The sequence below is a fragment of the Rhinopithecus bieti genome, unplaced genomic scaffold, assembly GCF_001698545.2.
Source record: "Rhinopithecus bieti isolate Rb0 unplaced genomic scaffold, ASM169854v2 scaffold_41145, whole genome shotgun sequence".
In the NCBI taxonomy this organism is placed as follows: domain Eukaryota; kingdom Metazoa; phylum Chordata; class Mammalia; order Primates; family Cercopithecidae; genus Rhinopithecus; species Rhinopithecus bieti.
Window position 1 is genome coordinate 1,722,364 of NW_016817055.1, and position 26,779 is coordinate 1,749,142.

At 34.7% G+C, this 26,779-nt stretch overlaps 1 long non-coding RNA gene across 1 annotated transcript in view; it reads left to right on the forward strand.

Moving 5' to 3' along the window:
* Positions 1–26,415, forward strand: part of LOC108517689 (uncharacterized) — a 43,267-nt gene extending 16,852 nt beyond the window's left edge. Inside the window, exon 3 of the long non-coding RNA XR_001882185.1 lies at positions 26,297–26,415. This is a non-coding gene — a long non-coding RNA (uncharacterized LOC108517689). The remainder of the gene's footprint in view (positions 1–26,296) is intronic.
* The last annotated feature ends 364 nt before the right edge of the window (positions 26,416–26,779 follow it).

A 26,779-nucleotide genomic window follows, 5' to 3' on the forward strand; every position in this document is an offset into this window, starting at 1 on the left:
TAAGGTCCACAGTTGGCTGGAGACAGAGTGGCTGATTTATTTAGATAAATCATGTGTGTGAATCTTCCCTTTTTGTTTGTCTCCACTACTAAGTTGTGAGTTCCTCATAATCCTCACAGCATTTTTATTATTCAGAACTCACGATATATGTGTGGGATGAATGCATAAATTATGAATGGGCCAGAATTCGGTTTTCAAGACAGTTTTCAAGATGGCTTAAATAGGCATAAAGTTTATTTTTCTGTCTTCTTTCTCACTGCATCTAGAGTTTGCCTCACAGAAACCTTATCTAAACTCACGCCTTTAACTATCATCCCTACCGTAAAGCAAAATCTCCAACTCCGCCCTGTCTCCTGGACTCTAATCAGATATCTCTAACTGTCCCTCAACTCAGACTCTCTGAGTCAAAAGTTTAATCTATTATCTTACCAAAACATGCTTCCCAACTGACTGCCTATATATATATGATTATTATATATATATATAATATTTTTTTTTTTTATTTCGGAGACGGAGTGCACCTGTGGCCTAGGTTAGAAAGTATTGGGCGCGGATCGTCAGCTTACTGCCTCTGCCTCCCGGGTTCAAACAATTCTCCTGTCTTAGCCTTCCGAGTAGCTGGGATTACAGGGGCCCACCACCATACCTGGCTAATTTTTTTTTTTTTTTTTTTTTTAGTAGAGACAAGGTTTCCACATGTTGGCCAGGCTGGTTTTGAACTGTTGACCTCAAGTGATCCCCCTACCTCGGCCTCCCAAAGTGCTAGGATTACAGGCGTGAGCCACCATGCCGGCCTGCCCCAATGGTTTTCACCACTGTCACCATCTTTCCATGCACATAATCTTGAAGCCTCAGCAATTTGCGAGTCTTCTTTCTTCCTCATCAGCCATATTCAGTGAGTTATAAAGTCTAGTTTATTCATTCTTCAAAATATTGAATGCCTCTTTTTTATCCTCATTTCCTTCCTCTCTCCAAGAGCAAGTTTTATCATCTTGATAAACAGACGATTGTTCTTCCTGCCTCAAGCCTCTTGCTTTTAAATATAGATTTGTTTCTAATATTAACAAATATTTATCAAATGTCCACCATTTATTAATCAAATATCCTATCTTAGAAGTTAGGGATACACCAGTAAGCACAAGCAACAGAGCCCCTACCCTCATGAAACTTACAGCCAGTTAGTGATACAAGCAAACAGAAAAATGCATGTGTAATAATATAATGTCAGGTAGTAATAAATTACATGAAAACAGAGTAAGGAAATAGGGAATGATGGATTAGAGAGGTACAACTTTATTTTTTGATCATACCTCTTTTAAACATTTAAATTTACATGCACTTAAGAGAAATTTATTGCATACATTTTCCCAGATTAAACTTCCTGTAACATTTGACCATATGCCACTTCTCTATTGATCTATACAATCATTCATCTATAAAATAAATGGGATAAAATCTAAAGCACTTAGTGCAAGGTTACTTAATCTTACCCTAGGTACTCTTTCTTGCTCTTAGTCTATACAGACAAAACTCTAGCAATATTGACGATTTTCCTGCTTATTATGCTTTTCTACTTGATATATTAAAAGCCTCTCTCTGTAACCACAATAATCTCTCTATTCTAAGCCATTCAGTATGGTACAGAATCTACTCCCTTATAATTAACTGTCTCCTTGTGGCTGTTTTATATTTTTTCTTTCCATTTGAGTGGCACAGTTTTGAAAAATGACTGTTTAATATTACCTTGTACTATTCTCAGTACTGACTCTTCCAAAACTTACAAAATTGTTAATATTAACTTAACACATATTTGTTAAGTAGGTGTTGACTAACCAATTACATGTGTTGACCACAGTCAGCCTTTGTGGTCTCTCTAGCCACACCCTAACATCCTCTGTCCTTTTCTTTTGGTGACATTAAGCCTATATCTGGGATAGAATCATTACTTGAGTTGCATACATATGGCATTTATTTCCCCCTTCAAAGCAGCGTGTCACTATAATTCAGACGTATCTTGTATCATTTTGCGTTAGAATGAAATACCTTTTATAACAGGATGCCAGCTTTTCACACTTGCCACAAGGGGGAGCAGCAGTTCTTTTCCAGGAAGCAGAATGACGCCATAGTTTCATTCCCCAGCAATTGCTACCCAAACATTTTATTCTCCCACATATTATTTCCATACGTTTTTTATTTGTGTTTTTTTCCGCCTGCATATATTTGCCACAACTAAAGGGACATTCCCTCTTCACTTCAAATATAAATTTTTATTTTAGTTCACTTGATTTTATCCCTCAAACTACTTATACTTAAATTTCTACTCAGGTTCTTAATTTCTTTATTTTAAATTGAACTCAATATCTAAAATGGCGCCAGTACTTTTTGGGAAATATTTATTGTTGGAGGTAATCATTGAAGAAGATACCAGAAAAAAATAATTTCCCAATGAATATCTGACATGCACAACAGATAACATATATTGTTGTTACTCAGTTTGTCCATAGTGTTGAGTGAAGGTAGGTATTTAAGACTTTCCAAATAGGAAATGTTCTTAATGAAAACTAGGAATTCCAATACTGTGCATATATACCATTCTAGGGCTGGCAGGACTATTGAAAAAAATCTGGACCAACATCTTCTAGTTTGCAAATAAGGACAGTAAATCCCAGAAGGTCAAATGACTAAGTTAGTGCAAGGGCTCATTCTGGTCCAATGGTCTTTCTGTTAAGTTCCACTGTATCTCTTGTGATATTAATCATAAAAAGCGGTCTGTAGTTTCAACATACAGCTAAAATAGTTATTTCCAAAGGTCTGCCAATATTATGCTAAGTATTATTATAAAAATGTTGTTTTGGGTTCTGAATAATGCAAAATATCTTGTGTTCACACAGTGCTAAATATTACCTTGCACTTGTTACAGTTAACCAAGCAGTTCTATATGTGCCAATTTAGAGGTTTAGATGGAGTCAGAAAAGCAAGTTAAATAAAAATAGTACCAAGGGAAATAATGAAAATATTAGTAGTACGTAGTATGATTTTCCATATGTTAGAAAAGTTACATAAATGTGTAAATGCATGAATAAAGTTCTGTAAAGGTATACTGTGGGAATTGTGAATTATGATACTCTGGAGAGAAAGAGGGAGAAGGTGAAATGCCCTCTAGAAGGTGCAAAAACTGGCCGCATGGGAATCACTCCAGCCAGTGGGTTACACCAACACTCCCAGAAGCTAGCCCACTGTCTGAGCTACTATACAGCCACTGTCATGAAGATGTTTTAGAATAAGGTGTAGGTGGAGATGGAGAGAAGTGGCTGGTACTAAGTTCTGAATACCACACAGTATTCTGATGCTATGTCTACCTTCATAATGTTTGAGTTTTAACAACAAATATGCATACCTTTTGAGTTTATGAACAACTAGAAAGCAGAAATTAAAATTATAAAAGAAAATTCCCCATTAGCATTACTAACAAAAGATATTACTTACATAAAAGGCTGTTTAACTTTGTAACAAGATATCTATTATTTTCCCACTGAAAATATAGTCAATGAGTGATTAACCAGCATAGTAGTAAGAGCTCAAAATTTAGCTCTATAGTAGCTCTGTATGGAATAATAGCTAAGTAAGAGTGGAACTGTTTTGCAGCCGTACTTAAAAAAGTCTTGTAAGATATTTCCTAGTAGACCAATTACATTAAATCTGCTATTCACCACAGTGAGTATCTTCAAGAGATAAAACATTTAGGCTTCGTTATTGTTGGTTAAGTTCAGGCTGTGGAGGTTTTCTCTTTCCATGAACACTTGGCTCATGACAATGACCAAGCCCTGGAAACCTACTTCTAGGCAGCCATCTATAGTCTTCTTATAATATCTTTTTATGTACACTAATATACCATCATCCTTGCTTATTAAAAATGTAATTATGTTAATTCTTTTCTTTTATATAAACTTAGCTCAATAGTTTCTCCTTTCTAAAATTAGAATATAACAAAATAATTTTGAACTCAAATTTCTGTTCTTTGTTCTTTACATGATTTTGGTTTATTTTATTAAAGGGAAACCTTTAGCCACTCAACTTCACCCTATCACAATGCCTCACATTGTCATAAAAGAAATGGTTTTTCAGCCCCCATTCCCTAACACAGAACAGTATGAGAACAAACACTTCTGGTTCCTCCCTCTACCTTGCCATTTCTCCCTTGGATAGAGAAATAGCTTGCCTATTTGGTAAATTTAGTGAGAATCTGGCACTCACTGGTGATAGCTTCCTCTATTGGAGGACATAATGAATAGCCCTGCATCTTGTCTATTTCTTTTTCTCTTGGAGTGGTCCATCATCAGTGGAATATGTTTTCCTCCTCCAGCTCTTCTGTGTCCATTTGATACCTGCCTGTAGAGGATTCCTGCCATTCTCTAGTTTCTCCACCTTATGTTGGGGGAGATCGAATCCCAATGAGAAGAGGTCTTCATATCTAATATTTTCAGAATAATTCTGATCTTTAGGGTTGGTTCTAAATTTTTCAATAACCCATAGGAGAAGATGTATATGAAATTAGAATTCTTCTTTAAATGCCAGAATTGTATATCCAAGTGTCTAATATATATCTTCTTTTGGATATTTAAAAGTAACTTCAAAATTGGTACATCTAAACTTAACTCATAATCTCCTCCTCAGAGTAAAAATCAATAAGCAATGCAGTTGTCCTCCTTTAGGCATTTTCTAACTCAGTGGATAATATTGCTTTCTCTCTGGTTGCATGAGCCAGAAATTACAAGTCTTCTCTGACCTCTTTTCTCCTTCATTTCATATATCCAATTCATCACTAAATCTTTTATTTTTCCTCTTAAACAAACCTCAAGCCAGCCACTTTTCTCCATTACTACCACAACACCTTACTCTAAAACACCTTCAGGACAGTGGCCATAGTAGCTCAGATGGTGGTTTGGCTCTTGGGAGTATGGTTGTGACTCACTGGCTGGGGTGAATCCCATGGGGCCAAGAAGGGAAAGAGTCATTGGCCCAGCCATGATACACAACATGAAACTGGACAATTAAGGACTCATAAATTGAACAAAGACTACAAATTGGAGGTTAAAAGAATTACCAAAGAATATGAATGGTTTGTATGCCAAAATATTAGATAATCTAGATTAAATAAATAAATTCCTAGAAACATACACGCTATTAAGCCCGAATCATGAAGAAAAAGAAAATTTGAACAGAAGTATGACTAGTAAGGAGATTGAATCAATAATCAGTATTCTCCCAACAAAGAAAAACCCAGCACTAGATGTCTTCACTGGTGTGTTCTACCATACATTTAAAGAAGAATTAACACCACTTCTTTTCAAACACTTCCAGAAACTGAAGAGGAGGGAACACTTCCAAACTCATTATATGAGGCTAACATTATCCTGATAACAAAACCAGACAAAGACACTGTAAGAAAACTACAGATCAATATCCCTGATGAATATTGGTGCAGAAATTCTTGACAAAATATTAGCAAACTGAATTCAGTGGTGTAGGTAAAGGATTGTACACTGCAATAATTTGGTTTGTTTGTCCCCTCCAAATCTTAGGTTGAAATTTAATCCCCAATGTTGGAGGTGAATCCTAGTTAGGAGGTCTTTGGGTCATGGGGGTGGATTATTCATGAATGGCTTAATGCCATCTTTGTGGTAATGAGTGAATTCTTGCTCTGCTAGCTCCCACAAGAGCTGATTGCTAAAAAGAACCTGATACCTCTTTTTCCTCTCTCTCTTGCCTTTCTGGCCACGTGAGCTCTGCACATGCTGGCTTCCTTTCACCTTTTTCTATGAGTGAAAGCAGCCTTAACCCCTCATCAGAAACAGATGCTGGCACTATGCTTCTTACACAGCCTGCCAAACCTTGAGCCAAATTTTCCTTGTAAATTAACCTAGCCTCAACTATTCCTTTATAGCAACACAAATGGACTAAGAGATATACCATGACCTATTAGAATTTATCCCTGGAATGGCACAATATTTCAATATACAAAAATCAAACAACGTAATCCACCACATGAATGTAATGACAGACAAAAATTTACTGATCCTCTCAATTGTTATAGAAAATGTACTTGACAAGATTCAACATGATTTTATTAAAAATAAAAAACTATGCAGTAAACTAGGAATAAAAGCAAACTACCTCAACATAATAAAGTTCATATATAAAAAGCCTATAGCCAATGTTATACTTACTGGTAGAAGACTGAAGATTTTTCCTCCAAGATCAGAAAGAAGACAAGAATGCCCACTTTTGCCACTTCTGTTTAACATAGTGCCGGAAGGTCTAGCCAGAGCAATTGGGCAAGAAAAAGAAATCAAAGGCAACCAATTGGAAAGGAAAAAGTAAAATTATCTCTGTTCACTGATATGATTTTGCATGTAGAAAACCCTAAAGATTCCACCAAAAAGAAACTGTTAGAACTAATAAATGAAATCAACTCAGTGGCAGGATACAAAATCAACATGCAAAAATTAGTTGTGTTTCTATGCATTAACAAAGAACAACCTGAAAAGGAAATTTTAAAAATTCTGTTTACAATAGCATCAAAAAAAAAAAAAAGAACAAAAAAACAACACTTATGATAAAACCTAACAGTGAGGTGAAAGACTTGACTTGCATGCCAAAAGCCACAAAATGTTGCTGAAAGAAATTAAAGAGGACACAAATAAATGAAAAGACAGCTCATGTTCATGGATTGGAATATTTGAAATGGTTGAGAAGTCAATACTACCAAGAGTAATCCACAAGTTTATTGTAATCTCTGTCAAAATCCCAATGGTATTATTTGCATAAATAGAAAAATCTATCCTGAAATTCATTTGAGATTGAAGGGACCTAAATAGACAAAGCAGTATTGAAAAGAAAAAAGTTGGAGATCTCACACTTCCTGCTTTCACAACTTATTATAAAGCTATAGTAATCAAAACAGTATGGTTCTATTTAGCATAAGACAGATACGTAAGCCAATGGAATCAAATAGAGAGTCCAGAAATAAACAGTTGAATATGTAGTCAAATGATTTTAGACCAGCATGCCAGGATGATTCAATGAGGAAAAGACAGTCTTTTCAGCAAATGGTGCTGAAAAAATTGAATATTCACATGCAAAAGAATGAACTTGGATCCTTACATTATATCATATATCAAAATTCAAAATGGATCAAAGGGCCTAAATGGAAGAGATAAAAACATAAAATTCTTAGAAGGAAGTATAGTGGAAAACTTTATGAGATTGGATTTGGCAATTATTTCTTGTGTATGACATGAAAATTTCAGGATACAAAAGAAAAAATTGATAAATTGTACTATATTATTCTTAATAACTTCTGTGCATCAAAGGACACTGTTAACAGAGTGAAAATGTAACCTACAGAATGAGAGAAAATATTTGCAAATCATATATCTGACAAGGGGTAAATATCAAAAATACACAAAGTGCTCCTATTCCTCAACACACACAAAAAAAACTCAATTAAAAAATGAGCAGAGGAACTGAAGACATTTCTTCAAAGAAGATACACAAGTAGCCAATAAGCATATGAAAATGCTCAGCATTTCACTAATCATTAGTGAAATGCAGATCAAAACCACAGTGAGATACCACCTAATACATCTTCATCTCTCACCTGAACTACTGCCTCATTGCTTTATAATCAATCTACTAATTATTCAGTGAATTCACCACATTATAACAAGAGGCATCTTTCCCACACAGATGATGGCATTCTATCACTTTTTCACAAAGACAAAACTCCTAGCACAGCCTATAACAGGGCTCAACAAACTTTCTCTAAAAATGATAAATATATTAGGTTGTGGTGAGCCTTATGCTCTCTGTTGCAACTGTTCAACACAGCTATCATAATAAAAAAGCATCCAGAGGCAATAGGCAAACAAATAGTTTTTATTAAGCAATGCAAATGGCTCTTAGCAGAGAGGGGAGCTGGAGAGGGGATAGGATGGGCAGGTTGTCTTCCCCTGAAGTTGGGTAATCTCTTCCATAGTTCGGCTGTCTCTTCCCCGAAGTTTGGCCATTTATTCCCCAAATTCCAGTTTTCTCCATGAAGTCCAGCAATCTCCCCTTTTGTTGACTGAGTCTGGAGTCTTTATAGGCACAGGATGGGGATGGGTGGGCCGTAGGTAGTTTTGGAAAAGACAACATTCTATTGGTAAAAGGGCATTATTCAGAAAAAATCAGTCAGGAGAGGGTGAGCAAATAGGAATAGAAGTTCTCACTTTTGGCCACTTTTTTTTTTTTTTTTTTTTGTTTTAAAGCTTGGGTTTCTCTGGTCTGTCTGACTAGAATTTCTCTTCCTCCTACCTCTATTAACATATTGTAAACAAGAAGCTACAGCTAAAGGCTAGATGGATTATAAGTTAATCATTTGGGTGCCATAAAATGATATGAGCAGTATTATGCTGACTTTTGGTATAAAGTAGGTAACACAAATATGTGTGTATATATATATAACTGAGGGTGTCTATATGGATGTTTAAGTGTGTCAAATGCCTTTAGAGGTGATTATATAAGTTATCATCTAATATTTATTAATATTATCCTAATAATGAAGCACTTTTGCATTCCAAGAGTAAACCAAATCTGATTGGGATATATTAATGATGTAAGATTCTACTTGCTAATATTTTATTTAAGATGTTGACATCAATATTAATGTGTTATCCTATAATTTATTTTTTCAATTATTAATTTTAAAAATTATTAATCTTGTTTCTTAAAACAAATTTGGACATTTGTATTTCTTTCCTATGCTCTGAAACTATTTAAGTACCACTAGCATTTTCTGTTCATTAAGGTTGGTGAAATTTTCTGCAAGCATTGTTTTGCTGCATCTTATAAATTCTGGCATATAATGTCTTAATTATTATTGTTTTTAGCAATGCTGAAATTTTGTTTGTACTTCCCTTTTGACTCAATGGTCATTTAATAGAAATGCTTATTTCCGAGTGGAAATTAATTGATCTTTTCTAATTAGTTGAACTGTGTTCAGGGAATGTTATTTGCATTGTCTATTCTTTGGAATCTAATGAGGTCTTTTATGTGATCTAATAGAAGACAAATTTGGGTGAATGTTTTCGTAAATACTTAAAAATCAGATATATTTGTTATTATTGAGGTAACTATTTTATCTTTATTATAAATTGTAGACTTCTTAAGCATTCTAGTGTTTTCTTCTTAATATTGTTAAATTATTTTTAGGTGAAATTATACCTTGCAGTGTTATCAATCTAGTAGTGTTACCAACAATGTGACATTTTGCTATGTTTTCCTGGAAATATATTGTCCATCCTTTCATTTTAAACTTTCTGAATTACTTTTTTAAAACCATACTTCACATTACAATGTAGAGTTTTGTTTCTGTTTTGTGAACGAATCTAAATATCGGCCTTTAATACGTTAAAAACAAGTCCATTTATATATTGTTATAACTTACATATTTTAACTGGGTTCTACCATTTTATATTATATTGACTATAAACATATATATGATACGTTTCTTTTGCTCCCTTTTGGCAGTTCTGGTATTTTGGAAGATTTTCACTTTCTTTCTTTTCTTTATGTTTTGAAGTTTTTTATTTTTTTCTTTAGGTCACATTTCCAAAAAGGACTTGTCTAACCTAGCTGGGACATTCTATGCCATGACTCTCAATCATTTATTCCTTTTACATTTTCTCATATTATAATAAGTATCTGAAGTTACCTCATTGGTTATTCATTTAATAATTTATTGGTTCTGGCTGGGAGAGATGGCTCATGCCTATAATCCCAGCACTTTGGGAGGTCGAGGTAGGCGGATCATGAAGTTAGGAGTTCAAGACCAGCCTGGCCAACATAGTGAAACCCCATTTCTACTGAAAATACAAAAACTTAGCCGGGCATAGTGGTGGGCACATAATTCCAGCTACTCAGGATACTGAGGCAGGAGAATTGCTTGAACCTGGGAGGCAGAGGTTGCAGTAAGCAGAGATCGTGCCACTGCACTCCAGCCTGAGCAATAGTATGAGATTCCATCTCCAAAAAAAAAAAAAGAAAGAAAGAAAAGTTTTGGTTCCTTTCTACTATAAATTTCTTTTTAATCAGAACTTCTCTCTCTCTTTCTCATTCACTCTTGCTCTGACTCTTTCTTCATGGTATAATTAGAGCTTGCAACAGTACACATTGGGTAACAGAAGATAGTTAATAAATATTATGACTGTTAATTGAAACTACTTTTTAAATGTCTTTCAGCATACTTTTCCTAGTAGTACCTCACTCATTTTAGGCACTCAATAAGGATTTGTTACCACTAAATTGAAACTGTGAAGACTATAGCCTTATGTAAAATGTAAAATATGATTATGATAATGACAGCTAATACTCATGGAGAATTTACTGTATGCAAGGCACTGCTCTAAGCCCTGCACTTATTAACTCATTAATCCTCACAATAACTGAGTCACAGAGTGGTTAAGTAACTTTTCCAAAGTCACCGAGCTAGTAGATTTGTTGGTATTAGAAGAGGTAAAGGCTATAACCATACTGAAGATGAGAAATGTCAGAAATAATGTCATCTTAAAAGTAGAAGGTTAATACTACACTAATACATTTTTGTCACTATTGTATCTTATGTATAATTCTTATCTCCTGTATTATATTTTAAGCTTTCTTGGAAGCAGGCATTTTTAAAGTCCTCATAGAGCATAGAAGGGTGCTAAGTTAATAGTAACCAGAAAAGTAGCTTATATTTTCATGGCACTTACTATATGCCAGACTTAGTGCTTTAAATATATTAGCTCATTTAATTCTTACAAGAGTAGGTACTATTATTTTTCCCATTTTACACATGATAAGTTAAAGCACAAAGAGACTGAATAACTTTCCTGAGGTTACACAGCTTGTAAATGACAAAAGCAGAATTTGAAGCCAGCCAATCTGGTCCAATGTCAGTGTTTTAAATCATTATGCTGTGCTACTAGCTGAGTGTTTGTGACTGATTAAGACTCCAGTGATATATATTTCATGATAGGTTTATATGATTCTAGGCATGGTTTCTCCACAGGTTTATCTATCTAAGTCCCAGGTTTATACTTTTAGATAAGCCACATAAAAACAAATTTGAGGTGTTAGTGAATCATACTAGGTTTATTAGGAGGTACATTTACAAACATTTACAAGTCTCAGAGACTATGATTTATCTTTAGGTAACATTGATCATTTAAGTAAGGTCAAATTTTAGATTGATTTTGAGAATCATAGCAACACTTTGCACTTATTCAATATTGTTCTTTAACCATTCTTCTCCAGATACAACGTAGGCAGGATATTACTAAAAACGACCACAAACTTGGAAACGTTAATGTTTTGGAAGAGTACTTGCCAAAATAAACATCCCAAATTAAATATAGCTATTTTACTAAACAACATTATGATTCCTCTTCAGAAGTATTATTGTTTAAACCACTACAAATTTCTTTTATTTCCTATAGAATATTAATTTCATATTTCAGAAAAAGAAAATAAGAGATGATTAAGTGCAAATCTCAAGGCAAAACTTGTGATTTTGCCCACATTCATGACCACAGCTATATTAAGAAACAACAACAAAAAAATGTTTTCCAAAGAAACATTCCAAAGAAGCAAGTGTTTAAAACAATAACCACAATTACACACTACTGTTGAATCAAGCACATTTATAATGGGGCAAAAATACATTATAACCACCAAAACACATATTTCGTTGTTTCCGACTTACTGGATCACCACAAATTATCTATTAATATGGCATTGGATTCACATAAGAAACTAGTACTAATCTTTAAAATTAAATGAAAAGATTATTTTCTTATCTATAGATATATAGATTGCACATGTAGCATTATACACAGTATTTATATATACATACAATACGTGTAGTATTTCAGATCAATAGCATTTTACATATTTTATATGTAGTTTTGCATAGAAGTATATAAAATCATTGAGTATACCATAGAAGAATATAAAACTTGTTACTAGAGAAAAGAAAGATATTTTGTAATGATAAAAGGGTTAAAGATAGTTAAAACTAGAAGGAAATTAACCTTTTACATCTTTGAATGCTACAAATGTAGAATAACTTTTTTCTCTTGTTTCTAATGTTTCCTTAATTTCTAGTATCAGCTGGTATAACGTTTAAATCATTACACAGTGTTACAAAATTCTGCTACAAAAAAATCAGATAAATAATTATTTATTTGAGAAGATTAGCAATTTGAAATAGCAAACATCTAAATAACCTGAAAACTATAACCCATATAATTCCAAGTTTAGTATTTGACTTGGCATAAAATAAGTTTCAGCACCCCAGTAACATAAATAATAAATTCATAGTAGTTGTATTGAAACACTTTTATAAAATTCAAAAAATTACATCAAATAATGTTCTACAATGGCACACTAAAGGAATACAGGAGTATCATATCATTTCTATAAGTTGACATAATAACTAACAATAACAGGTTAACAATATTGCCCTATCATATATAAGAATTGTACACACAAATTTATAATAACTAGCCCAAACAACATAACTTAACCTTATAGAAAATAACTATATATGTCTGAATGGGAGAAGAATAATAAAAAGTAAAGGGTCCTACCTTCTCAAAGACTAAAACCCAAAAGTATTTTCCATGTTTAATTAAAATCTTTTGGTAGATAACCGACCTTCCCTACTGGGTTAAATCCAATCACAACTTTCTAGGCCAACAATTAACAGATGCTGACATCTTCATTCAAGAACAGCCAGGAAAGGTGTACACATTCCAAGAAGAAATTGTAAAGATATAAATCAATTTGTAGAAGTTAATATCATTATCCATTCTACGCTTCTTATTCTCGTCAGAGAGGAGAAGGGCTTTCTTCTGGGTTGTCTCCGTCAATTCTCCTTCTTAACTTCATAGAAAATCAAGGCTTAAAGTTCTTTGGCTTTTAAATAAACATATGTCTTCATAGGCGGGGAGGAGGCCCAACTAGCAATTTCGAATCATTTCCTTACCATTCTCAGAAGTTCCACTTTGGCCAGACTCATTAAAGAGAATGACAAATTTCTATCTTTAACAAATTTCATTTTAGGACAGTTCTTTCGGGGCAGGGAAAACAAGATAAAAGAAAAAATAACTACAAGTGGAACTGATATTTGGACAAGACAGGAAAGAAGTATTGGAATTTAAATGGAACATTTCCAGGAACAAGAGCACAAGCACACTTTCTCATCCTCTTCTTGCTCTTCAGTCTGATGTGGTGATCCATATGGGACACCCACTTCCCAGTTAGTCGATTCTAGCCACAGGCTTCCATCCTCTGAATAAGGGCCTGGGTTTCTAGTCTCTGCATATGGAGGTGATCCTCTCATTTCAATGTGTGGACCTTCATAGGATGGACTAGGATACATTTTATCTCCTTCGCTATGTCTGATTTGGGGACCACTGAGTTGAGGTGTAAGAGTTTGCATTGCAAAAGAAAGGCAAAATATCCTGAAGATAATTTCATCCTCGTGAGAGACTTTTTGGGCTCCCTACAAATTCTTCCTGAAATAGCTGATGCTGACTCACTTGCTCTGGGAACACATTTATTGTGGCCAAATTTTTCACGGCACTTGATTGTGAGATCTTAGATTAGTAATGTTGCTTGGCAACACAACAGCATCCCTAGACTTTTTAAATTTGACTTACCTAAATTCAAGTTTCAAACTTTCAGGAAGAGCACAGATGGTTTTAAGATTTAGCATTTTATATTTATAGGAAAGAATATATATATATATTTAATTCAAATTTATGCTCCTAGCACAAGAAACTCCAAGTTTTTCTGCTAAGCAATTCCATTTATATCTATGCTGAATGTCCTTGCCATTTCCTGCAGTCTACATCCCAGCTGTTCTCGTCACTACCCACAGTCAAAACTCTCTCCTCACATGCATTTTAGTTATAATTTCTGCTCCAGAAAGGAATGTGCAATAATCCAAGTAATGTCTTCATATTCACACCATAACATGATAAAAGAAGGAAAGAATAAAGGAAAGAAGGAAGGCAGGGAGGAGAAAAACAAGAAGGAAGGAAGGGAGGGAAAGAGACAGGAAGGGGTAGAGAAGGAGGAAGTTTGCATCTAAACTTCTATTCAAGAAATTGCTTTTTTTAAATGTGGCCAATACTACTTTTAAAATAATTTATATAGAGAGTAAACATCTTGAAGATTTTGCTTTTCTTGTATAGAGAGTAAATATCTCTAAGAAATTGCTTTTCTTCATGTGGCAAATACTACTTTTGGAAGAATTTATATAGAGAGTAAATATCTCTAAGATTCAAACACAGTGTAATAAGGGTAGAGTGGACATTTCTTCATAATTTAACATATCAATAACTGCAAACAATTTTCAACAAAAGTATTTATTTATTAATGCAAGTTATTGAAAACATTTAAAACATTCCAAATGTGTCAGTGTGTGTATAACAAGGGTAATAGAAGCAAAATTTAGAAATAGTGTGATCATGAATAATTTTTATTTTATTCTTTTTTATAAATTTTCCACAATAAATACACACAACTTCTGTAATATGAAAAATAAGCCAGTATAAGATGCTTTTCTAAATGTTGTGCAGTAGAGTAAGTCGATGATCAGTTTCATTCTGTGCTGATTATTAAGCTATTCCGTGTCATCTGCTATCTTACCCTTTTGGCTTAGTTTTCTGACACTGTGGTCACAACTCTGCAAATAATCTTGCTCCCTTCTAGCTGCTTTCCTGTTAAAGTCTACCAGTGAAGGAGCTAAGGGAAATTTAAAGACAGAAATAAGAGAAGGAACATGGTCTTCCTATTTGCTTGTTGTTTCTGTAGGTTTTGTCCCGGCAGTGCCCCGGCTTCCTTCAGCACTCCCAGAGCAAGCCTTCCCATACCCCGTTGGTAGTACTAGCATGAAGCAAGTATCCTTTCTTCAGAGATCTGATTCCCAGCTACCGTTTCCATTTATTGAGTCACATCTAAAACTGCCAAATTTGAGTGGAGACCAGAGCAAGTGAAGGCTCTCCAGCAAGTGCAGACTGCAGTGCAAGCTACACTTCCCCTTGAAGATCAGCAGCAGTTTCTAAGATCTTAAGTGTCAGTGGTATACAGGGGCACCACATGGAGTCTTTTGCAAGCCCTCATAGGAGGATTACAATGCAGATCTCTAGGGTTTGGGAGCAAATCTATGTCTTCAACATATTCGCTTCTTTTTTTGAGAAACAGTTACTGGAATGCTTTTGATCTTTGTAGAGCCTGAAAGCCTGACCAAGGAACATCAAAATAACTGTGCAATCTGAACTGCCCCTCATAAACTGGGTGTTATATGGTCCACCAAGTCATAAGTTTGGTAAGCAATTAATCATCAAGTGAACATGCTTGCTCGAGATGCACATGAGAAGGTGGTTCAATGCCTCAATTTGTCCTTCACGTCCTTTGAGACCTACTCCATCTTCATTGTCTTCTCTCACTCAATCCAAGGGAATTCCTTATAACTGAGAAAGAAAACCTTGAGCTTAGTGTACAGATGGTTAGATCCCAAGGAAGGAATGTACACATAGACACCAAAAACTCCATTAAACTGGAAGTTAAAACTGTAGCCTGGACACCTTGGGCTCATGCCATTGAGCCAACACTTGAAGGAGGTTGTTGTATGGAGAAGAGCAATTGATGTTCATATTTACCAAAGGGAACCTGAGTAGCTTCCAAACAACGAGGGAGGCAGAGGGCATACTGACTGGATTCTCTGAGCACCTATTAACACTTTATGTCCAAGCCAGGCACGGCGGCTCATGCCTGTAATCTCAGAACTTTGGGAGGCCAAGGTGGGTGGATCACTTGAGCTCAGGAGTTCAAGACTAGCCTTAGCAACATGGTGAAACCCTGCTTCTACCAAAAACAAAACAACAACAAAAAAATGCAAAAATTAGCGGGGCTTAGTGGCATGCACCTGTAGTCCCAGCTACTCAGGAGGCTGAGGTGGGAGGATTGCTTGAGCCCTGGAGGTCAAGGCTGCAGTGAGCCAAGACCGTGCCACTGCACTTAGAAAACTAAGCAACTACACAAAAGCCCGTTACTGAGGATTCAGATCCTTCAGAAACAAAAGTTTAGATAAGCCCACTAGTAAAGAAATCTAGTCAGCTGAGGACAAGGTGGACATGGTATAGACGTCAAAAGAAGAAAGTTAGAAATGTTAACCATGCTCCCGTGATTAGTTTCAGAAATGAGGACACGAGCATTGATATAAACTTTCTGCCTTTCTTGTTACTTACAGGTATATTTGTAGTAATACAAATTAGCTATATATTTATTTTCTTTCTCTTTTTATCTCCTTATTTTACGTATAACTCATTGGATCATGGCACTTTTACACTTTAGACTTTATATTACCAATTTCCAGGTGGGACTGTGATAGAATTTGAGGAGTAATGAACATCACTGAGAAACTGATACCATGACTTTTTCTGGAAATTGTTACTGTGGTTGGGACTTTATGACTCTCTCTTTCAGAGAGAGGAGAGAGCAAAGGATGGATAGTTGCTTCATCTTTCTAGACAATAGCATAGCTTTTGCTTTATGGAAATTCAAAAATTAATAGAAAGGTGTATAGATGTAGAATGGTCAAAGGAGTGAACTATGCCAGTTTATTAAACTAGTTTTTCTCAGTTCCGAACTCATCATTCTATGCCCAGCGGAGACTCTGCAATCTACTTTTCTCCCTTGCCAGATTGTGTCTTTCTAGGTTCTGTTAGTAGAAGGCACTGGCGGGAGAACGGAAGGCAGAAGGGAGGAAGGCAGACTCACATCCTATTTGCTTACTATTCCTTCAACATTTCCCTACTCAGATCCTTTTCCTAGCAGCAGCAAAAACAACATCTTAAAAGACAACAGAGTAAGACAAGCAGAATCTTTCCCTGAACTGTCTGGATCTCGCTCTGTGGGAACCCCTCCCAGCGTCTGGGCTCGGATAACCCACCCCAACACCTTCCTGTTTCCCTCAGCCCTACTGGCAAAGCTACTTCCTGCAGTTAATTTATCTGTTCCCTTCATGTTCCTTTTTTACTTCTTTAGCTATTCCCCATACTAAATTCTTTCTGTTATTATAATTAGTGTGGTTTCTGATTTCCTGACTAATGAGTACTTATTACATGGGCCAGATACTGTATTTTACATATATTGTTTTACTTAATCTTCACAAACCCTGTGAGGTCTAGTGTGTGTGTGTGTGTGTGTATTCCAGTGTATTGGATATATAATATTCAATCTCATGTATATGGCTGTATGTATAATTCAGTGTATTGAGGCTGATAAAATTGAATTTAAACCTTTTTCTTTTAACACACTCATCTTCAAAAAGGAAATCAATGTTAAAACTTGGATTTGAACCAAGATTAGATTGACCCAAAAGCCTACCAACTGATAAATAAACAAATGTGGTATAGCTGTACAATGAAATATAATTGAGCAACAAAAAAAAAAAAAATGAAGAATTTATACATGCTACAAAATGGACAAAACTTGAAATTATCATGTGAAAGAAACCAGACACAAAAAGTAACTTGTTGTATGATTTCCTTTATGTATGAAATGTTCAGAATAGGCAAGTATACAGACACAGAAATTTGATTAGTGTTTGTCAGGGGCTTACGGTGATTAACTCCTTTGTTTTTACTCCAGGAAAATAGTTATTTTACTTTTGTTAACCAACTTCAAATCAATTCAGAGAATGGTCTGGAGTTTTGTGAGTAAACCACTATTTTACATATAGGGCTTGTATTTTCCCCAAAACGCTGCCTCACAGAGAGCACTTTAATTTTCCATGCTATTGCTACGTTGATCTCAGACCTTGAAAGTAAAGTAGTTTTGATCCTGGACTGAAAAGAAGAGGAGGTGGTGCATTTTACAGAAGAGGAATTATGGACGGCTAACAACATTAATAAGACGCTCAACTTCACTAACAGAATGTAAACAAATGAATGTAACAATAGAATATCACCACACACACACACACTCAGACAGGCAAACATGAGCATGGTAACAAGAGAGGAAGGAAACACTCATCTATCACTGGTGGAAGTATAAACAGATATAGCCTTTTAGAAAAGCATTCTGGTGCTATGTGTTAAAATTAATAATCCACATAGCCTCTTATTCAGTAACCCTACTCTAAGTATTCTATACCATAAAAATAAAAGTTTCAATGCATAAGGATATAGTGACAAAGAGATATTTGACAATTTTGGAAACAAAGTAAATGTCTACACAATGAGGCATAATTTAATATATTGTGGTAATTTCATACATTATCACCTAGCCATTTGAAAGAATGACCCAGATCTATATATATTTCCCTGGAAATATGTTCTTGATAAACACCAAAGGAAAAAAGCAAGTATGGAGAAACAGATACAATATTCCATTTATGTAAAACAAAGTGGCAAAATGTGTTTCATAGGTACCATGCATATTTGTATGTATGTGTATACGAATCTAAGATAACGGAGAAAGTTATAGAAAGACATATACCAGGTAGTTAACTTTTGGTTGCATAATTGGTGAGTGGGGGACAAGGTAGGGAGGGTAGGATGGAGTACAGGGAGAATATATGTCAGTTCACAAAAACAACGGTATTTATTAAATATGTGTCCCAGTATGTAAGATATTTTTCCATTTATGCTGTTTTATACATGAGTGTGATATTACATAAAAATACATCAATGAATTTAACCAAAATACTACAAATCAGTATATATAAGAGTAGCAGGATTTCAAAGGACTTTTTTCATCCTTCCCTATAATTTGGTGTATTCTTTGAAGTTTTACAAAGATTATGCATTGCTTATAAAATCATACAATCAATGGAGTGTGGGCCTCCCCCTATGACTTAGTACCCCTGCATGTTTTAGCTCTCAGACTTGTTCACATTGAGACTCCAACAATTTGTTAATTACAACTTAGATTTTCCTAGCCTGGAATTGATTCCCACGGAGGTTTCTGGTACAGTAAGTTGTAATTCTCTATATCTGCCTGTCTGTCTCTAAAATTTTGGAGTAGCAGTTTTTCCTATGGCCTCACCTCTCTGATGGATTTGGAAGAGTTGGTTTTTAAGTTTGTGCAGCTTGTTACTTGTTGTTACAATAAAGTGGTAACAACATGCTATTGCTATATTGATCTTAGACCTTGAAAAGAAAAGTAGCTTTGATCCTGGACTGAAAAGAAGAAGAGGTGCTGCATTTCACAGAAGAGGAATTATGGATGGCCAACAACATTAATAAGATGCTCAACTTCACTAACAGAATGTAAACAAATGAATGTAACAATAGAATATCACCACACACACACTCAGACAGGCAAACATGAGCATGGTAAGCTCCTTGCATGCTGAATCAGAAACCAGAAGTCTGAGCAGGTAGATTTTCCAATGGGTTTATCATTGGCAATGAATATTTAATTGACTACATTGCATTTTCAGCTCTATGAAAATTAGAAAATAAGAGAAGACATGTATTATATGAATATACTCTAATAAGTTGAAGGTTATAAGGCACTTTCTCTAAAGCCCATAATAAACGTTTGTCTTTTTTTTTATTACTGTTTTATTTTATTTTTGAGTTGAAATCTTGCTTTGTCATCCAGGCTGGAGTGCAGTGGTGCCATCTCGGCTCACTGCAACCTTTGCCTCCCATGTTCAAGCAATTCTCCTGCCTCAGCCTCCTAAGTAGCTGGGACTACAGGCACCTGCCACCACTCCCGACTAATTTTTGTAATTTTAATAGCGACGGGTTTCACCATATTGGTCAGGCTGGTCTCAAACTCCAGACCTCAGGTGATCCACCCACCTCGGCCTCCCAAAGTGCTGGGATTACAGGCATGAACCACCGTGCCCAGCCAAATTTTTATCTTTATGTGGTATTTAGAACATATATTTAGAATACATAAAGCAGTAAGAAGAGTATATATTTTTCCTTTTGAAACACACGATTTGCTAGATCCTTTAGACCTTTAACAAAAGTGATTTAATTTGACTTACAATAAGTTTCAGAATGGAATTTGTATACATTCTTTTGCTTATAACAGAATATCTAAAATTGGGTGATTTATAAAGAAAAAGAATTTCTTATAGGAAAAAAAAAGCTTTCCTATTCTGAAATTATTGAATAGTCAACAATTTGCTCAAGGGTTGCATCTGGTGAGAGCACTCTTTTCTAGTGGGGGCACTGCAGCATCCTGAGGTAGTTCAGAACATCATGTGGTGAGGGGGCTAAGCATGCCAACATGCTAGCACAGGTCTCTCTTCCTGTTCTTACAAAGCCACCAGTTACCCTCCCAGGATAAGCCGTTAATCCACTCATGGATAAATGCACACATGATCCAGTCACCTTTTAAAGATCCTGCCTTTCAATACTGCCACATTGGGGATTATGTTTCAACATGAGTTTTGGAGGGAACATTCAAAATATGGCAGAGACTTAATAGAAACAATGAACAACCTTCAAAAACAGATAGATAATGTAAGCAGAAAGATGCAAATTCTAAGAAAGCATCAAAAAGATGTGCCTTAGATCAAAAACAATGAAACAGAAATGAATTCCTTTGATGGGCTTATTAGTAGATTGGACACAGCTGAAGAATCACTGAGCTTCTGCATATAACAATAGAAACTTCCAAATTGAAAAGCAAACAGAAGAAAGATTGAAAAATACAGAACAGAATATCGGAGAACTGTGGGACAGTTCAGAGGGTATAACATACAGATAATGGAAAAAAAACTGAAAGAAAAAAAAGGAGAAGAAATATTTGAAACAATAATGACTGAGAATTTCCCCAAATTAATCTCAGACACCAAACCAAACCAAAGATCTAGGAAACCGAGGGAATAACAAGCAGAATAAATTCCAAAAACCCTACACCTAGGTATACTGTATTCAAACAACAAAATCAAAGGCAAGGGAAAAATCTTGAAAGAAGCCAGATGGAAAGAACACCTTACGTATAGAGGAACAAAGAGAATTACGTTTGACTAAGTCGACTATTTAAGCACTGGAAAGGGGCTCAGAGCTATCTGGACAGGGAATTCAGGCTTCTGCTACCCAGATCATGGTCTAGGAGGGAAAAACATTTTCCTTGGTCCCAAGGACAACTTGCCTCTTGACTTACTAAAGCAAGGATTCCTTCTCTCTGGGTGTAGGGCAGGTCTTCTATTAGATTACCTGCCACACACAGACCTCAACAAATCATGACTGAATGAACCATGCAAGCAAGAAGAAAGTGGAGTAAATTATTCAAAGTGTTGAGAGAAAATAAATCCACCAACTTAGAATTATATAACCTGTGAAATAATCCTTCAAAAGTGAAGGAGAGGCCAGGCATAGTGGTTCATGCCTGTAATCCCAGCACTTTGGGAGGCCGAGGTGGGCAGATGACCTGAGGTCAGGAGTTCAAGACTAGCCTGGCCAACATGGTGAAACCCAGTCTCTACTAAAACTGCAAAACAAATTAGCTGGGCATGGTGGTGGGCGTTTTTAATCCCAGTTACTCAGGAGCCTGAGGCAGGAGAATCGCTTGAAACCGGGAGGCAGAGGTTGCAGTGAGCCAGGATCACGCCATTGCACTCCAGCCTGGGCTACAAGAATGAAACTCTGTCAAAAGAAAAAAAAAAAAAAAAAAGGAAGGAGAAATAAAACTTATAAAAAAAAAAATGGAGGAAACTTGTTGCCCGTAGACCTGTCTTATAAGAAATTTAAGAGATGTTCTTCAGAGAGAAGGAAAGTAATATAGGTCAAAAACTCAGGTATTCACAAAAAATGAAAAACATCAGAGAATAATTGAAAGTAAAAAACGTTTTCTAGTATTAGTTGATCAAATAGTTAACAGTTTACTGAAAATAATAATGATAGCAATTATTTGATTATATATGCATATAAATGTATGTGTGTGTGTGTATATATGTTCTTACATATAAATGAAATGAATGACAATTATAGAAGGTACAGGAGTAAGGAATTAGGAACATTTCATTATTATAAAATATTTGCACTATCCATGAAGCAGTACAGTGTTATTTGAAAATAGATTCGTTGTAAATGTATATCGCAAACTCTATGGCAACCACTAAAAAGGGTTAAAAAAAAGAAGTGTAATTAATATGATAAGAAAGGAGAGAAAATCATATAAAAGGTTTAACTAAAACCACGAAATGTGGAAAAGGCATGGAAGACCAAAATAGAAACAGAGAACAAGGATAACAAAATACAGTAAAAAATATAGTAGATATTAATTCAGCTTTATCACTTTAAACGTCAGTGATCTAAACATACCAGTTATAAAACAGAGATTGTGTGGATGAATCAAAAAAACAAGACCTAAATATGTATTATCTACAAAAAACTACTTTAAAGATGAATACAAATTAAAAGTATATAATAATGGAGAAAAGTATATCATGCTAACACTAATCAAAAGAAAGTGGGAGTAGCTACATTATTTTCAGACAGATCACATTTTAGAGCAAGAAAAGTTATCAGGGGTAAAGAGAGGCATTATATAATGGTAAAGGAATCAATACTCCAAGAGCACATAGCAATTGTTCATGTGTATGTACGTAACAACCAAGTGTCAAAATATATGAGGCAAAAACTAATAGAACTTTATTGAGAAATAGATGAATCAGCTAGTATATTTGCAGATTTTAACACCCGTCTGTCAGAGCTATATGTCAGATAGATTTAGCAGGCAGAAAATCAGTAAGGATATAATTGAATTCAACAGCACTGTCAATCAACTGAATAAAATTGACATCTAAAGACTACATCTAACAATAGCAGAATACATATTCTTCTTAAGCTAACATGGAACATTTACCAACATAGGCCACATTTTTGACCATAAAACATATCCGAACAAGTTTAATAAAAATCACACTCCTTGGTATTTACCTAAATGAACTACAAACATGTCCACACAATAGCTAGAAAGTTCTAAAATACTTAAAGATTAAGCCATACCTTTCAAAATAACATGTGTCCAAAAATAAATCCCAAGAGTAATTTAACAATATTTCAACTAAAACAAAATGAAAATTCAATGTATCAAAATGTGTGAAAAGCATTAAAGCAGCGCTTAGAGAAAGATATATAGATTGAATGCATATATTAGAAAAGAAGAAAGATCTAAAATTAATCATCTAAAGTTTCAACTTAGAAAACTAGAAAAAAAAAACAAATTAAACCCAAAGTAGCAGAAGAAAAAAAAAAAAACAAATTAGAGAAAAAAATTAATGAAATTGAAAACAGGAAATCAATGGAGAAAACCAACAAAACCAAAAATTGATTCTTTGAAAAGATAAATAAACTTGATAAGCCTCTAGCCAGGCTAGCTTTAAAAAAAAATAAGGCAGACATTACTTACATGAAAAATTAAAGATGGGACTGGGTGCAGTGGCTCATACCTGTAATCCCAGAGGAGGCTGAGGTGGGAGGATCACTTGAGTCCAAGAGTTCAAAACTAGCCTGGGCAGCATAGTAAGACCACATCTCTACAAATATATATTTTTAAATAGTCAGAGTTGATGATCTATGCCTGTGGTCCCAGCTGCTGAGGAGGCTGAGGCAGGAGGATTGAGCCCAGGAGGTCGAGGCTGCAGTGAGACATGATTGTGCCACTGCACTCCAGCCTGGGTAACAGAGTGTGACGCTGTCTCAAAAAAAAAAAAAAAAAAAAAAAAAAACCCAACAAATAAATAAGTAAATATATAAAATTAAAATTACAGATGGCACATCAATGTAGAACCTATGAACATTAAAGAAAATAAAGGAATATTATGAACAGCTCTATACCCCAAAATTCTACCAATTTCTTGGAAGACACAATGTGCCAAAATGTACACAAGAATAAATAGACAATATGAATGGGCCTATATGTAAAAAGAAATTGAATCAATAGTTAATAACCTTCCAAAACACACAACACCCTAGGTTGGTTCCCTAGTGAATTCTGTCAAACATTTAAGGAAGAAATTGTATCAATTTTCTACATCTCTTCCAGAAGATAGAAGCAGAGAGAATACTCCATGCCTCATTTTATGAGGCCAGCATTATCTCAGTATCAAAACCAGAAAAAGACATTACAATAATCAAAAAAATTCTTAGAATGAATTAGTGATTATAGCAACGTTGCAGGATATGAGGTTAACATACAAAAGTCAAGTGCATTCTTATATACCAGCGATGAACAAGTGGCATTTCAGACTAAAAACATGTTAGCATTTATATTAGCACTCCAGAAAAATGGAATACTTTCCATTAAATGTAAACAAAATATATACAAGATCTATATGAGGAAAACTGCAGAACACTTATGAAAGATAACAAAAAGAACTGAACAAATGGAGAGATATTTCAGTTTTATAGCTACAAAGACTCAATATTATCAAGATATAAATTCTCCCAAATTGATTTATACAGTGAATAAGATTACAAACAAAAATTCCAGCAAGTTATTTTGTGGATTTTGATAAACTATTTCTAATGTTTATATGGAGTGGCAAAAGACCCAGAATAGTCAACTTTATGTTGAAGAAGAGAAACAAAGTGGGAGAACCTGCACTACAAGAATTCAAGACTTACTGTAAAACTTCAGTAATCAAGACAGTATGGCATTGGCAAAACGATAGACAAATACATTAATGGAACACAATAGAGAGCCCAGAAATAGATCCACATACATAGAGTCAACTAATCTTAGACAAGGGAACAAAGGCCTTTACAAGGGAGCAAAGATATAAGGGAGCAAAGATAGTCTTTTCAACAAATTGTGCTGGGACAACTGGAAGTCCACATGCCAAAAAATAAGTCTAGGTATATGCCTTACAGCCTTCACAAAAAAAATAGCTCATTATGGACCATAGATCTAAATGTAAGAAGACAAAACTATAAAACTCCTAGAAGGTAACATAGGAGAAAACCTTGATGATCTTGGGTATAACGCTAACTTTTTAGATACACCCTTAAAGGCATGGCCCATGAAATAAATAAATAATAAGCTGAATTTTATTAAAATTAAAAACTTCTGGTCTGCCAAAGAAAATGTTTTTTAAAATGAGCTGACAGACTGAAGAAAATATTTGCAAAAGATACATCTGATGAAGGATGATTATCCAAAATATACCAAAATACTTTTAAAACTCAACAGTAAGACAACGGACAAATTTATTAAAATATGGACACAAGACCTGAACAGACAAGTCACCAAATAAAATTTACAGATGGTAATAAACATAGGAAAAAAGGTTCAATATTTTATGTTAGTAGGAAATTGAGAATTAAAACAACAATGCGATACCACGACATACCTATTAGAATGTCCAAAATTCAGAACACTGATAATACCAAATGCTGGCAAAAGTATGGAAGAAGAAGGGCTCTTGTTTATTGCTAGTGGGAATGCAACATGGTACCGACACTTTGGAATATAGTTCAGCAATTTCTTATAAAACATACTTTTATCATATGATCCAGAAATCACACTCCTTGGTATTTACCCAAATGAATTGAAAACTAGTCCACACACAAATCTGCATATGGATGTTTACAGCAGATTTACTCACAATTGCCAACACCTGGAAGCAACCATGTTGTTCTTTGGTAAGTAAATAAGTACACCTGGTACATTCAGACAATGGACTATTACTCAGTGCTGAAAAGAAATGAGTTATCAAACCATAAAAAGACATAGAGAAAGCTTAAATGCATATCATTAAGTGAAAAAGTCAGTCTGAAAATGCTACATACTGTATAACTCCAACTATAGGGAAATCTGGAAAAGGCTAAATTTTGCAGTAAAATGATTGGTGGTTGCCAGGGTTTGCAGGAGGAGAGAAGAATAGTCACAGCACAGAGGATTTTTAGGGCAGTGAAACTCTTCTGTATGACAGTACAATAGTGGAGCCATGTCATTATATATTTGCCCAAACCCACAGAATGCGCAACACCAAGAGTGAACCCTAGTGTGAACTATGGACTTTGGGTGATAGTGATTTGACAGTGCAGGTTCATCAATTGTAACCAGTGCACCCTTCTGGTGTGGGAGGTCAAATAGTTGGCAGTTGTGCCTCTGTAGAGAAAGAGGGTATATGGGAATTCTCTATACTTTCCACTTAGTTTTGCTATGATGTTAAAATTTATTGTATATCCTTAATTAAGAACCTATTATTCCCCCCAAATTTTGCTAGATGCTGAAAATTCGAGGATGAGCAAGATATTGTTCGTATTTCCCTAGATCTTGGATTCATTTGGAACAGAGTTCACATAAACAAAGAACTGTAAAAAAAAAAGCGATGAAATTGCCACAATAGAGGTATATAAAAATGTTTACCTCATTTATACGTTCTCATTTTTCAATTCTTCCTTATATAATAAAATACAATAATATATTTAAATGTTTTAATGCATTTGTATGCCTTCAGTCATCAAGTAAAATGTATTTTAATGTTATTACTGATATTGTTTTTCCAAGAAAGGTAGCTTATAAAATGATGAGTTAAATGAATTATCAGTATTAGTATTAGTATTTTAAAATGAAGAATAACTTGTAGAATTTTATATAGAATTTGTATGTATATGTTATTATTTATAATTAAGAAATTCTATATATTTATATTTAATAATATAATATGCCTTAATGAGAGAGAAAAATAACTATTTCATGAATCATA